This window comes from Simochromis diagramma, unplaced genomic scaffold, assembly GCF_900408965.1.
Source record: "Simochromis diagramma unplaced genomic scaffold, fSimDia1.1 OVJJ01000165.1, whole genome shotgun sequence".
NCBI classification, from domain to species: Eukaryota; Metazoa; Chordata; class Actinopteri; order Cichliformes; family Cichlidae; genus Simochromis; species Simochromis diagramma.
Genome location: NW_024387467.1, coordinates 601,788 through 619,278, shown reverse-complemented (window position 1 = coordinate 619,278; position 17,491 = coordinate 601,788). Strand labels below are relative to the sequence as shown.

At 39.5% G+C, this 17,491-nt stretch overlaps 1 protein-coding gene and 1 long non-coding RNA gene across 4 annotated transcripts in view; one reads left to right on the top strand and one right to left on the bottom strand.

The window, feature by feature from the left end:
- Nucleotides 1-17,491, bottom strand: part of dmd (dystrophin) — a 284,148-nt gene that overhangs the window by 222,176 nt on the left and 44,481 nt on the right. The gene's annotated exons all lie outside the window — the stretch shown is intronic.
- LOC120723362 lies at nucleotides 2,545-13,230 on the top strand. The gene is made up of 3 exons (XR_005693726.1): nucleotides 2,545-3,392; nucleotides 11,850-11,905; nucleotides 12,192-13,230. It is a non-coding gene; the product is annotated as an uncharacterized LOC120723362 (long non-coding RNA).

Here is a 17,491-nt window from a genome sequence, read left to right as displayed (position 1 = left end):
GATACCAATCATCTGCAGGCAGGGAGCAGGAGGAGAGACAGAGGAAGGAAGAAAAGAAAAAGAAAAGGGCATGTGGAAAAAAAAACAAAGACAGGAAATGTCCTGAGCTCTAGAGGGAAAGAGACACTTTTGACTTTTACCCTCCTTTATTAAAAAATGTCTTCCAACTGCCACCCTACAATAGGATGCAAAAATAGAGCCTTGGGCCAGACATTTCCATTACGATGTGACTCACAAAATTCATTAGTTGAAAAAGACAAAAGATAAACATTTAGTGCAAAACCATAAAAAAAGCATTTGAAATATTAAAAACAAACAAAGAATTTCCAATCAAGAAAACTCATTAGAGTAGACATGACCACGTTTACAAAAGAGTTGTGGAGTGAATAAAACCAGTGTCCATTTTAATATTAAATTTGCAATTTTGAGATTAAAGTTTAAATATTATTTTGAGAAAAACAAATGTGGAGCTTTCAGTTGTCATTTCAAGCCAAACAACTTCCACAGCTACTATACGCTCTACAAACTGTGCGGGTGAGATCGTGAACCAAACTGATTAGCTGTCCTATCGTCTCTTGTGATACAACATGCATCCTCTTAATAAGAGGATGTATCATCCATATTCTTGCACCTCTCCCTTCCTGGCCATTTCATTTTGCACAAATCAAGCCAAGTTTGTGTGTTTTTTCCTTGTGACCAGATGCTGCTTTCTGCACCATCTTTTCAATGTCCTTACACTTATCACCACACTGTGTTTATCTGCTGTAACTAAAACCAATTCTGAAGTACAATCTCAAAATAATCCACACTATTTTTTTTCTTAACGTGGCCCTAATAATCCATACAAGCAACCAAGAACAGGAAGAAGGCAAAAACAAAGATGGGATATCTACCATGCCTATAAGAGGACACGAGGAAGGGAAAAATAGGCAGAATGCAAAAAAAACCCAAATAGCTTAAAGATGATGATAAATAGACAGCAGGAGGAATAAAAATGTGTATTACAAAGAGAAATGAGTGAAGTGAAACCCTGTTAGACTGTACATCAAACACCCCTTCATGAAAACGTATGTTACTGTGCGAGTGTGTGAGAGACTATAAAGATTGTGTGGGAAAGGGTGTAACGTCTTACTGCGTCTGTGTGAAACACAAAGCGATGTGTGTGTGCGTGTGTGTCACCGACAGACAAACAGAGCCAACACAGAAAGTGTGACTGAGAGCAGCGATATTTATTTCGCTGCTACTTTGCGACTCAACAATTTGACACTCAAATTCTCACACAGCTATAAATCCATTAACAGACCGGAGTAACTAAAGCCATTGCACCTGCTAAAGCAACAACAGGCTGAACTGAGCATTCCCATTTTATCCCTCTACTCAAAATTCAAGCCAACTGCTGTTCAATTGACAGAATACACTGGATACATGTCTCTGCATTATACCACTGCTTCTGCTCACTGTTATGTTTGCACTGGTCTTGTCAGTCTACTGGAGGATTATCTCGTCTCAGGTTATCGATCCTCTCATTCTCCAGGCCTGTATACTCTCACTGCATGAGACCGGGAACTGTCGTGCACGAGGAGAAACTTCGAACACACAGGACCAGGGTATGGTCTGACAATGGGTCCAACAATTTCATTCTGATACCTGATGGCAGCTAGGGTGCTGCTGCCTAACCTGCAGAGGTCTGTGCATCCCTCCATGGTATGCCTCCATATCCATGGGAGACAGAGCAAACCTTCTTCCAATAGCACATTTTGATGTGCCATCCTGGAGGAGCTGGACTGTCTGTATCACCTCTGTCGGGTCTGGGTTTTGCCTCATGCTACCAGTAGTGACACTGACCTAGCCAAATACAAAACTAGTGCAAAGAAATTCAGTCTAAAAAGATGAGGAGGGAAAAACTGTCAGTGGCTTCCAACATTGCCTCATTGTTGGTCTTCTGGCACCTGTTGTTATTTTCATTCAAACCAAAGCAGGTGAAACTGCAGAAACACAGGTGATGTTTTAAAAAAAGAAATGGACCAACCTTGGCTACTATCAGTTTTTTTATGTGATTATTTGCTAGCTTCCCAAACAGGAAATGTGGACTATGTTAATTTTTGCTTCAGTAAAAACGATAATGATAATAAAAAAAAAAAGATTTTGTAACATGATGATTTAAACTATAAAAGTAAGCAATTCAAAAAATAAAATAATTAAAATAAGATTTTTTTCTAAAGGTGTCATGATCCTGGGTTTTTTACCCAGGGTTTTCAGTTTTGGACCGTCAGTCTTCTGTTGATATTTTCTGTTTGATTCTTTTTTGCAGTTTTCAGGCGAATATTATTTTGCATTGGTTGCTTTATTTGTTCTCAGGTTTTTCCTTTCCTCTGTTCTCTGTGCTTAGACTGTTTCTGTTTAGTCAGTTTTGTCTTTGTGTTTACTTTGGTCTGTCAAGTTTAAGTGTTTTAGTCCCTGTCTCAGCGTATTAGGCTTCCTGTTTTATTTTGATAGTCTCTCATCTCATGTGCATTATGTTCAGTGTTGCCTTCCCTCTTGGTCGTTAATTGATTGTGTTCACCTGTGCCTTGTTTTACCCAGCTGCGTCTGTGTCCTTGATTACCTCATATGTACTTAAGCCCTCAGATTTCCTTAGTTCTTTGTTGTGTCGTACTGTTTGTCTGAGTGATTGTCTGCTTTCTTTCATCACCTGGATTTGTTAAAGGTTTGCTTTTTGTTTGTTTAAATCCATCTTGACTTTGCTTTTTGGGTTTTTCATGACAAAGGCAGCTGTCCTCTTCTAGAGTTAGCAACAATATTTTTCTCGTGTCAGTTTAGGATTATGAAATACCTTCTGTTTCAGTCATCCAAAGCTGAAGGAAAAATGTCTACTATGCAGACACAATATATGCAAATTATATATACATATAGTTTGTCCCCCTGGGATTAGCTACTCACTTACTGCCCAAATAACTAAAATAACCTCTGACAGTTTTGTAGCTAACTGCAGCATTACATAAGAAAATAAATATTTCTCATGTTATTGTCATATTTCTGTTTAAAAAGCAAAAACAAATTTGTTCCTAAAGTGGAATTAAATTTAGTGTCTTTAGTTGTATTTATAAACACTTGTGTACATATTTAAAACTATATTAAGGCCATTTTGTGCCGTTGCATCATTTCCTGCATTTGTGTCTTTCAGTGCATAGTGTGTTATGTGTGTGTCAAATGACGCAGCTCCCACATGTTCCAGATTAACCCAGTGTGCTCTTTTCCAGGTAAGGATTAACCTAACTACAAATGTGGATTAAGCACATATGAAAGCACACACTGATGCATGAGAGACTGACACAAACACAGAGGTAACATCCAGGGAGAAGATTCATGGGGAAAGAGAACACAGGACGATGGTGTGTATACAGTTTTTCTTTCAGTGTCGTGATCATTCCTGTTGACATTTTGCAGAGGCCATCTCTCCATCATAATGCCTTTTATGGTTCTACAAAGTGTCCCTCCCTTATTGCCCATCGTTCTCACACCAATTTATGTCTTCATAAAAGCAGACTTTCTTGCAATTACTTTCCTTTATGGAAAAGGTAATCTCTCCTCACACTGTTTTGTTTGTCAGGAAGCCTAAGAGAGAATTCGAAGCATTAAAGAGAAATGTTGCTTCAGTTAACTTGAATTAATTTACAGACACATTCAGAACGACCACCTTATTCTCATTAGCACTTTACTGAAAACACAATTTCAGATTTACAAGTAGAAAAAAATTGCTTCTTGCTTTTGTGATAAAAGCTTGGAAATATTTATAAGCTACACAGTAAGACCATAAGCTACTGGTCAAATCCAGATTTGATTTGTTGAACACTTCAAACTATTTATTAAGTGTAAAAACAAAGCTGCAAACTCCTGAGTTGACACATGGGATATGTCAGCAAATTCAAGTTTATCTTGTATGCTATGCATACAACGCTTCTCAGTGAAATATACTTCAGCAGTGTGTGCTGAGTGCTGATGCAGGCATTAGAAAATGTCGTTAAGAAAACGGTTACTAAAATAAGAAAGGGGGTCACTTCCCTCCTCCATTCCCATCTGTCCTATCTCCTCCTCCTCTCCTTTTTAGTTCATCTTTCCCCGTGCCTCTTCACTCCCTTAAGTTTCCCCCCCTAAATGTTTCCTTTTCATTTTCCACCTTTCCCTTGCCCTCTCTTGCTAACCATTTCTTCAAGGGACAAGCCAAAGGACTAGTTTGGTTTCAGAAATTCGCATCTCTATTTCTTAATTATCTTGTGGGGGATCTAAGGGGCTTTCCAGATGGGCAGTGCTTTACTATACACTCTTTAGGCACAACCCTTTCTCTCCTCAGCTAAAAGCAGATGCAAATTATAACACAGAACTGACTTAAGGCTGCCAATCTTTAACCCTTTAAGACCTACCATAGAACCAAGTCCGCCAGAGCTCATATTATATTTTTACATCTTGTAGTAATATAATATGTCTGCATGAAGTGCATAGTAATTACATAAATTGCAAAAAAGTGCAATAAACTACAAAAAAATTTAAAATCATTTTTGTTTTTTAACATATATTTCTAGTTAGAGAAATTTAAGAGGCTTATCTCTCAAAACTGTAAATACAAAAAAGTTGCACAAAATAGTTTCCCGCCACAGGAAATTTATTTTGAGTGTCTTCATAGTTTTATTTTTGAACTACACCAATTTTTATACACTGCAGGAAAAACAAAAATAAATATTATAATGCAAATTTGCAAAAAAGCAGCATATGTATCAAAATAAACTATTTCCAGCTGTGCAATATGAGTCCTCAGCATCCCAGAAACGACACAGAAAGTCATAAAGTCAAACATAACTTTTAAAAACACCAGTATAGGCTCATGAGGCCTTGATGGTAAAAAAAAAAAACTACATTTCCGCAAAAATGACGTCACTTCCAGTTTCGGGCAGGTCATGGCGGACATGTGATAGTTCGCGCTGATGGACGTAGGAAGTGTTACAAACAGCTGATCAGATCGGCAAAGCGTGTTTCTGGAATATTATGTTTTTGTTGCTGCAAGTGCTTTTTATGCAGTTTTTGCAAAGCTATATGTGGAAGGAAACTGTGACCGAGGACAAGCTGATGCCATAAGATGTAAGTACAACTCCTCCGGTTTCATATGCAAAAAAAATTATTGCGCTAGCTTACATGGTTGCAGAGCTATCGGGATTTAAAAATAGTTACGCAAAACGGAGCGTGCTGCTCTGACCGGCTTTAAAGGGTTAAACTGCAACATGACACCCTTGTCACCCCACTACAGTTTTTGTTTACATGTCTCAGTAGTCATCAAATAGCAAAGCCAAAGTAAAAGGGCCAGTCAGTTCATGTGATTTAGATTTAATGTAGGTGGACTTGAATCCACAATTCCAAAGGACCAGGACATCAACATTCAGGTCAAGAATTTGTTAAAGTTTAGGAATGCAAGTCAATGCATGGTGATGAAAGAAAGCAGACAATCACTCAGACAAACAGTACGACACAACAAAGAACTAAGGAAATCTGAGGGCTTAAGTACATATGAGGTAATCAAGGACACAGACGCAGCTGGGTAAAACAAGGCACAGGTGAACACAATCAATTAATGACCAAGAGGGAAGGCAACACTGCACATAATGCACATGAGATGAGAGACTTTTACTCAGTGTGATTGTTTTTAATTTTGATCTGTTATTGTATATTTTACACATGTTTGTATGGGATATTGTATTTGTTTTAAATGTTATATACCTATGTGGTATGTGACTTTTGTTGCTATGATGCCAGGTTTCTCTTGGAAATGAGATTTTTAATCTCAATGAGATTTTTTTTACCTGGATAAATAAAAGATTTAAAAAAAATAAAAAATAAAAAAGTCAACCACTTAACAGCTAAGCTGGAGATGTGATCTTTGCTGTCTCTGTCTTCCAGGATTGTAGTGGAGGATAAAAGTAATTTAACAAAGCTGAACACTGGTCAAGTTGTGGAATATTGTTTTTGCATGCATAACTATGCTTGTTAGCGTCACCTGACATAGGCTCCCTCCCACTGTCTGTTTAACACACTGAGGAAGTTTAGCCTATAGAAAGCTTTGTGGGCGCAATCCAAACCCTGTCATTCCAGAACCACCATAGAACTATCTGTCATAAGTGAGACTTGGATGGTACTGTTCCCAGAATAAGGTCATCATCTCTCTTTTAGTTGGTGCATGTCATCTCTTTTAAGCATTGCAAGATGAATGAGATTTGACGTAGCCTTAATTTCCTCCAAACAGCTCTTTTTATACAGGCAGCAACAGAATGATACCAAGTCTTTCACAGCTGCTGTAACAAGTTTGAATTTGCTGGCCATTTGGGGTCTTGCTGTGTGGCCATTGCATGTTCTCCCTGCCTGTGTGGGTTTTCTCCGGGTACTCCGACTTCGTAATACAATCAAAAGAAAATCATGTTAAATGGCTGCTCCCAAGAATGAACAGCTGGGCAGTTTCCAGGACTTGGGCATGCCAAAGTAAAATTTGCAGAAGCCAAGATCTGAGCAAAAGAAACCCTAAAAAATGGCAGACTTAACACACTGTCTAGGGCTGACAGGCTGGCAACAGCCTTGGGGAAACCAGAAATTCACACCAGTGTGACTCCCCTGCTCCTCCTCCTCAAATCCAAAAGAAAATAGAGGGCTCTTACTTGCCTCCCTAACCCAAAGACTTTTGAAAAGATAATGGAGAAAAAGATTGGCAGAACGATTTGGAAGAGTTGGAAGGATTTTTGCAAAACAAATTGCTGGCAATGGACAGATGGAAGGATGGGTACTCCCTTGTGCAAGAGGATGTATGTTGCATCACAAAACACACAAAAAAAACCCCACCTGATCAAATTTGTTTCACTAAGTCATCTATGCAAGAGAGCAAAGGAGAGCAAACGAGTGGTGGCAGCTGTTTGGGTTGAAACGACCACTGTAGCCTGTAACTGCCACACTTCAACTTTATTCTCAAAATAGTATTTCAGCAAAATGTGGCACCTATGATATCAATTTCAAAATCCTGTATCACCTTTTTCTCGAGTTATTTCATTTACAAGACTTTCAGAAAACTTGACCTTTGACCTTGAGGTCAAGGTTAGACCAATGCTATTTTTAGGAGATGCACCTATAGTATTGTCTTCGGCACCCACCCACCCCGTGGGGTGATGACAACACAGTATAACATTTATTGCCAAAATATTGTGACACACAAATAATTGGCCAAATGCAAATTTCCTTATGCTAAATGTATTACTGTTGAGAGAAAAGACATTGATTCTCCAGGTTTAGTTAAATTCCCATGTGTGTCTGAGTTAATACAAAGGAGACAGATGTTTAGTCTTTATACTACGTCTCAATACAGAGGTGATAAATGATATTGACTGTTAGTCTGCACTTGTTCCAGTCGATGTGCATTACAAAATATTGTAATAACAAGCTGTTTCTGACACGCGTACGGTTCTGACTATGGTTACAATTCCCTTCAAGCGTACAACAGCTTGTGCCTTTGATTACTGCTCCAAGTCTTGTTACCATGGAGTGAAACCAACCCACAGGCTGTCAAGCAGCACAAAATAGGCAATCAAGATGGTTAAAGGGTGAAAGAAAACAATCACACAGGGGGGAAGCCTCAGCAGTGAGCACCATACAGTCAACAGTGTGTGTGCATGTTTTATTTATCTATATCTATATATCTATATATAGATATATAGATGATAGAGAGATAGATAAGTGTGTTAGACTTGAGTTTTGATGACACCATATCACAAATTTATTTTTAAACATGTAGTGAGTTTTTATTATATATAGTTTTGGACTAAGATTTTTAAACTGGGTATTTCTCTACATTATGACGGCCTACCTAATGTTTGTACCAAAGCAGCCCTTACCTGCTGAGGTATGTACAGGTTTACTGTGGTATAAGGCAGAGGAGGTTAACGAATTTTCTCTGGATATCTGATTGAAACCTGATGTGGTACTCCCACTCCCACTCCACGTATTCTCATTTGTGTATGGATGTCTTGGGGCTAAACCTGATGGCTAAACCAGCTGCACTGTGTTGAGAGAGGATGATGTTTTCTCTGGTTGCCATTCGCATTCTCTTTTGCATTCTCACTTTTTTCCACTTCCCAGATGATCAAACATGGATATGATCCCTCATAAATTGAGTCTGAAGGTTCAATTTCCTTCTGACGCGCAAATGCCTCGGAGTTCTCCTCTTTTCTGCTTTTGTCTCTAGTGACATACATAGAGAGCAATTAGGCAGAACAGTGATTTACGTCTCAGCCTTTATATGCACCATAGCAGGGCAACATGGCAGCTTTACTGAAAAAACATCTACTCCTACTTTTAAAGAACTCTGTTTATTAGAATGCACGTTGGGAGACATAATTACACACTAATGAATGTGTTTATGAGTCTGTTTATTTCATTTGACTCTTTTCACCAAATAGCTATGTCAGTGGTAGGGTCAGTGTTCCTTTGCTAATCACATAGTGTTGCTCTGAAGGAGGGTGTTGGAGAAAGCAGTGGGTGACTTGTAGGCAAGCGCTTGCAGTGACAGGAAATTACACCCATGCCGTTCCATATAACTCTGAGAGTACCACAGTGCTTAGGTACAACTGCAAATTATTCCTGCCTCTGACAGATCCGAGAAAAGAACCACGTTTCTGTGACCAGTCTTTTTTTGTGTCTGTTTGGAGGAGCACTATTTCACTACAAACACTGATTATTGGATACTGAGAACTTTCAGAGCTACTAAGATTACTTGCAAGTGTGAAACCAAGGAATTCCAAGGAAACCTGGATTCTCTTCCAGTGACAGAAACTCAGCTAAACATGCATGAGTTTAGCCACTTTTCTGAACTTGTCCCACCATTCTGTTAGTATCTCAGCTCACCTTGGACAACGGGCTGGGGTGGAGGGTTAGCTCAAACACTGAGCCATGGCTCTGCATCACATGGACACACTTCTGCATCTCTGCCATTCAAGGACACTTTGTATGTTGTCTGTTTTATGTAATGTTCAATACTGAATTGTACATTTAGTCTTTTTCAAGTGTTATCATAAGCACCTTATCTTTATGGATCTACTACTACTACTACTACTAGGTAGAACAAAAAAGGATAGACTCCAGGTGTCCTTTGATGGACTTCGAATCTTTGTCAAATTATCAGAAGGCTGTGAGAGCAGCAAAAACAAAGTAGTTGTCTAAGATTTTATTTAGCATCATTAACTCTGTTTGTTTGTTTCTCTACTCTTGTAGCATCAAAATCAATGTGTGGAAACATATTCTTCATTAACAGGATCACAGATATCAGGTCTCATATTATCCCTCCTTCTACTGACCTGAAATAGCCAGCCACTCGAACCCACATGATGTACTCTGAAATAGGGCTGTGCGATATGACCAAAATCTCATATCCCGATATAAGACATCTATCGTCCCGATAACGATATAAATCACAAAAATGTAACATTTTCTGTCAAGTCTGTGAATCTCGGGCAGCTCGACTTGCGTGGAAGTGTTTCCAGCTGCACGTCATGTACCTGGAGTCGAGTGTTTTAACGATGCATGAAACGATACATTTTTAGACATAAGTTGTAACGGCGCCGTTTTCTTTGTGAGTATTTATTACACGGCGTGCTGCGGGGAAAAGCCTGTTCTGACGTTTGAGTCTAAGGTTTATTTTTTAGCACCTGGCGGCTCTTTTTTAATTCTCATCCGTAAATAATCTGCTCTTTCACGTGATTCTGTTTATTTTGAAAAATCTCAACAGGATCTTGAGCTTTATTGTGAAAGGTTTATGTGGAACATAAACAAGCGGACACGCGATGGTGTTACCGTCGTTGTTGCTAACCACAACGCATGAAAACAGGCGCTTGTCCGTCCGTAGTGTGGTTATATTAAAAATAAGAGAAAGAGAGAACTTTAATGAATATAGCCCCTACAGTGACCATCAGAACCATGAACAAACATTGCCGTAAACAGTTTATTTTGCGACACCACGAAACAAACGACAGCGTAAAATGAAACGACAGACGTTTTTATATCGTCATCCGATATATATGGTTATATCGAACAGCCCTACTCTGATATTGTTCCATCTCGCCTACTGAAGTATGTTTTTGACACAGCTATTGATGATATGCAGCACACTCATTCCCACAGTCTTCAGTCTGGAGTCGTCCCTGCTGATTTTAAATTTAAAAAAGAGAACCTGGATCCAACAGTTTTGTCCAACTTCAGACCAACTACTAAATTTCCTTTTCTTCCTAAAATCCTGGAGAAAATTGTCCTTCAGCTTCAGAACTTTCTAGATCAAAATGGCACTAAAGCCATTTCAGTCCGGTCTTAAAGCGCACCACACTGAAACTGCTCTTATAAGTTTTAAACAGCCTTTTAACTTTTACTGATTTGTTAGATTCTGCTGTTTTAATACTATTAGACCTCAGTGCTGCCTTTGATACCATAGTATTCTCCTAGCTGGAGCACTGTGTCGGAATCAAAGGGGCTGCACTGAAATAGTTTAAATCTTACCCGTCCAGCAGAAGTTTCTTCTGTTAGACTGGGGGATACATCTCTCTCATCTATCTTGTTGGGTCAGCCAGGGGTCCATTCTTGGCTCAGACCTCTTCTCATTTCATTGTTATGCAGATGACTCACAGATTTACCTGCTACTAAAATGTAAACTTGAGTCCTTTGAAGGTACTACTGAACTGTCTGGAGAATGTTAAGCCGTGGAATAGATTAAATTTTCTTAACTTAAATGAACATAAAACAGAGTTCATTGTGTTTGGTCCGTGTTACCGCTACAAAGCCTTTAGAGATTTGTCAGAAAACACCCTGAAACTTTTTTCTTTGACAGTAATCCAACGTTTGACAGACAGATCAATGCTTTTATCAAAGTTTCTTTTATCTCTGACTACTTTGAGCTATCCATGTCTTCGTTTTTCTCTCGATTCGACTATTGTAATAGTCTTTATTCAAGTGTCAGTCTGTCATTGCTTCCCCAACTGCAGCTGGTCGAAAACGCTGCAGCAGTGTTACTAACTGGCAGATGCAAGTGAGACACCACATATCGCCCATTGACTTTAGGAGTAATCACAGACTGCAGTGCAATCTTAAACTGTGGAAAAAAAACTGCTTCTTCCCATAAGGACCTCCCCAACATTAGACATTTGAAACCCCACCGTTATTCTCTGGCTTTTAAATCAGAGTCAGAATATTTGTTATTTCTTACTCCAGAAACAAAGAGAAAACCTTTCTTACAATTCTGTCATGTTGTTCTTTAATATATCATTTGATTATTTTACATATACAGCACTTTGGTCAACAGCCATTGTTATATGTGCTATATAAATACATTTCGACTTTCAGTACACAGGCTGTTGTTAAGCTCATTCATTTTACTTTCATTTTGCTACTTTAAGGTGAGAGGAGTAAAAATCCTTTTTGTCTTTAATGCTCTATACTTTGCTCAGTCTCCCTGTAACTTTCTGCCTTTAGTTCACCTTTCTTTAAACACTGAGTGTTGCTACATTTCACTCCCATTGTGTCACTCCCTACCTTCCCGCTCCATCTGTCTCTTACTCACCTCTTCGTCTCAGCTGAGAAATACTGTGGTGGGGCCTAAAATACCAGCACTCCTGCCAAAAGGGGAGAAGCTGCACTGCTGTAAGTTGCATCAATGTGAAATATCTCCACCACTTCAACTGTCTACACCAAGCTCTGTCAAGCCCTTTATGAAACCCATTCCTCGCTCTTCCTTCCTTCAGCTACTACTCTTTAGTTCCCATTCTACTTCTTTTGTTTCTCAGAGTGACCTTACATCTTTATCCCTGGTCTCTCTGTGTGGAGGAACATGGAACAATGGGTAATGACCATCACTCTGATTAGTCCTGACTGATTTAGTTGCATCTTAGCCTAAAACGATGTCTCTTCTTCCACAGAGCTCATCAACAGTCAAGTTTTTTTTCCATACTGTAAATGAAATTTAATAGAATTTTTCAAATACATGAAAATATCACTTATCAATAATATATCAATATTTTTGTATACATTTTTTATCACTTAGTTTTTGTAATATAAAAATATCAGTAAGAAGTTAAAGGGTTAACTTGGGAACCTTCCTGCAAAAACGATGTTTTTGCTTTGAACAGAAACAAAGATGTGGGGTGAAAGCAACATCGACGGCGACATCAGCAGTAGGTCTTTCAGGTCAGCGCACTGGGAGCCATTTTGGATTAACAGACAAGAAGGTGGAATTTTCCACCTTTTGGAAGAGAAGGTGAACACTTTTGTTTCAAACCAGACAGTTCTGGTATTTTTCTGGGGACTGTCCAATGTTTTTCATGGTGTCCGACTAAAAGACTGGCAGCGTTTGTTCTGTTCCTCCGAGCACTAAGACATTGGTCCTGAAGCTCAGTTGACGCCTTTCTACAGTTCTGTCCTGCCATTCCTCATGTAATAGCCTATGGTATCTCTACCATAGGCTATTACTGAGACTGTCCTTGGAGACACAAACCCTTCTCACAACTGCATCTATGGACCTGCCATCCTGGTAGAGCTTGAAACATGCTGTGTACACATGTCCAAACATCTTTAGACATGCAGCTTCAGGTAAACGTGTTCAGTGTGACTCTAAGTTTAGGGTAATCACTAGAGGTTGTTAATTCTGTTTCCTTTATGGATCATTAAAAGCCATTTAAGTAGATTTTATCATTTGAACACAATTGTTTAGGAGTTGTCATTGTGATATGTCATTCAGTTAATAAGGGGAAGGGAAAAAAAGATTATCCACAAAGAAAGTGGACTAAGTTTCTAACATCCAGCAATGACGAAAGTCATGATTAATAAGTAAATTTAAGAAGAAATGAGGTAAACATTTTCTCCTCTTTGCATGGTTTGAATCTATGCTTTCCTTCATTCTCCCTTTTAAACTCTCATTTGTGCAACCCACCTTTTTCCCCCATCTGCAACTCTGACACCTGAGAGCTCCATCCAAGTCTGTCTTCATCTTTACCACCACCATTGTTTAGACTGCAGGAGGTCCTAACCTATCATCACTGGAAATTCGTTCTGCAGTCTAATCGCCAAATACATTAATTTGTCAATAAATCAATTTCAGTTCTTCCAAGTCATCTCTCCTTATTGAAATTTGTTTGTAATCTAGAACAAATTCAGGTAGGAAAATATCAGTTTCTGCATAAAATTTTCATATGAACAATTTTTGCACAGATGTGTGCATATGGCCCTAGTAGATTAGGGCCATTATTGTAACTGCTAACATGATCTAACACCCATCCTGATCCCAGCAGCTGATCGATCAATTCCATTTCCCACTAATGAATCCAGTTCGACTGCAGCTTTCTTTGAAAAGTATGGGAGTGCCCCCCCCCCCAAGAAGGACATGGATTCCCCATTGATCCTCTACCTGATCACACGAGCCAAGGTGTGAAAACGGGTGTGGGTCACAAACAGCTAAGGTTTCAGGTGAACCCACTGTGAAATGTAGCCCCACCCTATCATGTGATTTCCTGAGGTCAAAAGGCCCAGGATGTGAGTGGGAATTAAGGCGTCTGGGAAGGATCTCAAAACTGGATCATTATAACAAATAACAGAGTTCTTTGAACAGAGGCGGCGGTTTACAACACCAGCTGTCTGCCATCTATAATCCAGTTTTGAGATCCCTTCCGAGACGCCTTAACGCCTGGGAGACAATCGTAATGATGCATATCTTTTTCATTGTCTGCTTGACTACATTTTTTTCATTGCTGTAGCCAAACACAGAAAACAAAACATACTCAAGATATTTACAGGAAAAACTGGAATGGTTCTTCATAGCACTTTTAGCAGTTTTTCATCAATGTAAAACATCAATGGTAAATGTCAGAGTTTTGCCGTTAGGCTCTTGGAATCAAAGAATGAGGACTTAACTCCAGATTAATCATTCTGAACTGATGTTCCACAGTCATACAAATAGAAATCGATCATTTAGGAAGCAGAGATGCCAATTTCTCTCAGAGCAAAGTGCAATGCAGACATGCTGCAGGCTGCATTTGAGAAAGTTTAGCTAATGCAGCAAGAAGGTAATTTCACGACTTTTATCATTGATGTTGAAATGTTTTGATGAGGAAATGTTTCACATTGTAGAAAATTGTATCTTTTTTTCCTCAAGGAACTGCCTGCATACTCTTTCCACACAACTGCCCATCACTGCTTTTGTTACTTGCTGAAGATCAGGCCAGGTCTGCTGGGCTGGGCATGCACTAAGCTTTAACATCGCTGTGGGTTTTTGGCTAACATGCTAACACAAAAAGCCCAAGTTCTGTTAGCAATTTAATGAATTTGTTTCAGTCTTGGACACATTTTTCAATTCACCATCGTTCTCTTGCTCCTTTGTGCAGTAAAGATAACAAAATTATGTAAAAGCAGCATTTTTTTTAATCTGCCTGGCACACAAAACTTTAACATTATAAGTCAGAAAAGATGAGGGGAAAAATATCAGTGGCCTTCACCTGTAAAACTATTCCTGTTTTGCTGGTTCTCATTATTGCCTCTGTTGCACCTGTTATTAATTATATTAACACCAAAAGAGCTGAGAGTGTTTAACAACCCTATGCTACTTAACTCACCACATCAATATCCCAGATGTTTTACTGACTTTTCTTCCTACCCACTTGTGCTACAATCAGATAATTTCAGCTGTAAGTCATATATGATTTTACTGATATATGATTAACTGCCCAGTAAATAAACATGTCAACCTTGTCTCACCCCAACAGGTCATGATAGCTGCCCCTCCCTGAGCCTGGTTCTGCCAGAGGTTTCTTCCTGCTCGCTCATAGTTGTCATATGATTGTTGGGTTTCTGCTCTGTATGTATTATTGTAAGGTCTACCTTGCAATATAAAGCGCCTAGAGGCGAGTGTAGTTGTAGTTTGGTGCTGTGTAAATAAAATTGAATTGAACGTTTAAATCCCTGCCCTACCCCATAAACATTGGGTTTTGGTGCCTCAACCTAACCAAACGCCAAGTGTTTAAAAAAAAAAAAAAAAAAAAAAAAAAGACACTTAAAAGTAAAAAACTACACAGCAAATGACAAAATTATAATTAAGGACAAAGCATTATTAAGCCTCACACAAACTATATCTTCTCTAGGAACTTCCAAAGCTGACAAAGAACAGTGGAATTCTGAAGTATTGAGTATTTCAGGAATAGCTGCAAATGGAAAGCAACCCGGCCCCGGATAAGTGGAAGAAGATGGATGGATGCAAATGGAAATTCTCTTCAGGGATGAAGCAATGAGAGAAATCACCAAGCCAGCTGGTGAGCCTAGACAAAGACCAGACTGCTGTGAAAATGATCACAGCCATCACCCTTGGAATACTATAGGACTATATAGATATGAAGTGTAGATATACACTTGCAACTTTCTCCTACAGCATGCGTCTCCTCCCACTTGTTCTCCCTTACAAGCAAAGACAAACACTCACTTCAGGGGTGTCTCCCACTGGGAAACTGAACATTGAACGGTTTCTTTTTCTGTCTCATACAAACAAAACATCCCAACAGACACACTCTGATCTCAATTTGTTAACCTATAACTGAACTTACCAGTCCTTTTCTTCTCACTCACAACCCTGCTATGACCTCATAATAATCTTCTACACAGCAACACATGTGCATACCTCAGCAGCACACAGACACACACTCTGTGCTATTTTAAATTCCCACACTGGGTCTGTAATGATCTGGCAGGCACTGCATGCTCTGAATCCTTTAATAGTCCATTACTTAACACAGTCTCAGTGGAGTACTCTGTGTTCACGTGCTCGGTTGAAGTGCTTGAAAAAAATGCCAGATTCACCACAAACACATTAAGTTGGAAATATGTGCATTTTAAGGTTTTTCAAAACTAAACTTAGCATATACCTTTGTGACTTTTGGAAGAGCCCTACTAAAATTCAGCCTTTTTATGTGATGTAGCCTGATGAGAATAGAAAATGTAAAAAACAAATACATACACACACACACACACACACACACACACACACACCACTATCTGCTGGTTGGGTGGATCACTGCTTGGAGTGAAGTTCTGTCCACATATTATGGGCACCTTATTTTCTTATCCACCAGTCTTTATCTAATTATCTCAAACTCCTTCTGTAGCAGGACAACAAGGCCAAGTGCAAAATAACTAGTTCTGCAGAAGCTGGTAATGTTCCCAAAAGCAGCCTTGATCTAACATCATGGACACTTTGAAATATATGCTTGTATTACAGTGGCTTGCAAAAGTATTCGGCCACCTTGAACCTTTCAACATTTTGTCACATTACAGCCACAAACATGAATCAATGTTATTAGAATTCCAGGTGAAAGACCAACACAAAGTGGTGCACACGTGAGAAGTGGAACGAACATCAAACATGATTCCAAACATTTGTTACAAATCAATAACTGCAAAGTGGGGTGTGCGTAATTATTCAGCCCCTTTGGTCTGAGTGCAGTCAGTTGCACATAGACGTTGCCTGATGAGTGCTAATGACTAAATAGAGAGCACCTGTGTGTGATCTAATGTCAGTACAAATACAGCTGCTCTGTGACGGCCTCAGAGGTTGTCTAAGAGAACATTGGGAGCAACAACACGATGAAGTCCAAAGAACACACCAGACAGGTCAGGGATAAAGTTATTGAGAAATTTAAAGCAGGCTTAGGCTACAAAAAGATTTCCCAAGCCTTGAACATCCCACGGAGCACTGTTCAAGCCATCATTCAGAAATGGAAGGAGTATGGCACAACTGCAAACCTACCAAGACAAGGCCGTCCACCTAAACTCACAGACCCAACAAGGAGAGCGCTGATCAGAAATGCAGCCAAGAGGCCCATGGTGACTCTGGACGAGCTGCAGAGATCTACAGCTCAGGTGGGGGAATCTGTCCACAGGACAACTATTAGTCGTGCACTGCACAAAGTTGGCCTTTATGGAAGAGTGGCAAGAAGAAAGCCATTGTTAACAGAAAACCAGAAGAAGTCCCGTTTGCAGTTTGCCTCAAGCCATGTGGGGGACACAGCAAACATGTGGAAGAAGCTGCTCTGGTCAGATGAGACCAAAATGCAAAACGCTGTGTGCAGAAACTACACTGCACATGACTCTGAACACACCATCCCCACTGTCAAACATGGTGGTGGCAGCATCATGCTCTGGGGGGGCTTCTCTTCAGCAGGGACAGGGAAGCTGGTCAGAGTTGATGGGAAGATGGATGGAGCCAAATACAGGGCAGTCTTGGAAGAAAACCTCTTGGAGTCTGCAGAAGACTTGAGACTGGGGCGGAGCTTCACCTTCCAGCAGGACATTGACCCTAAACATAAATAAATAATAAGAATAAAGTTACGTTGAAACCAAGCACACCATTGTTTTTCTTGTGACATTACCAATAAGTGTGATGTGTCACATG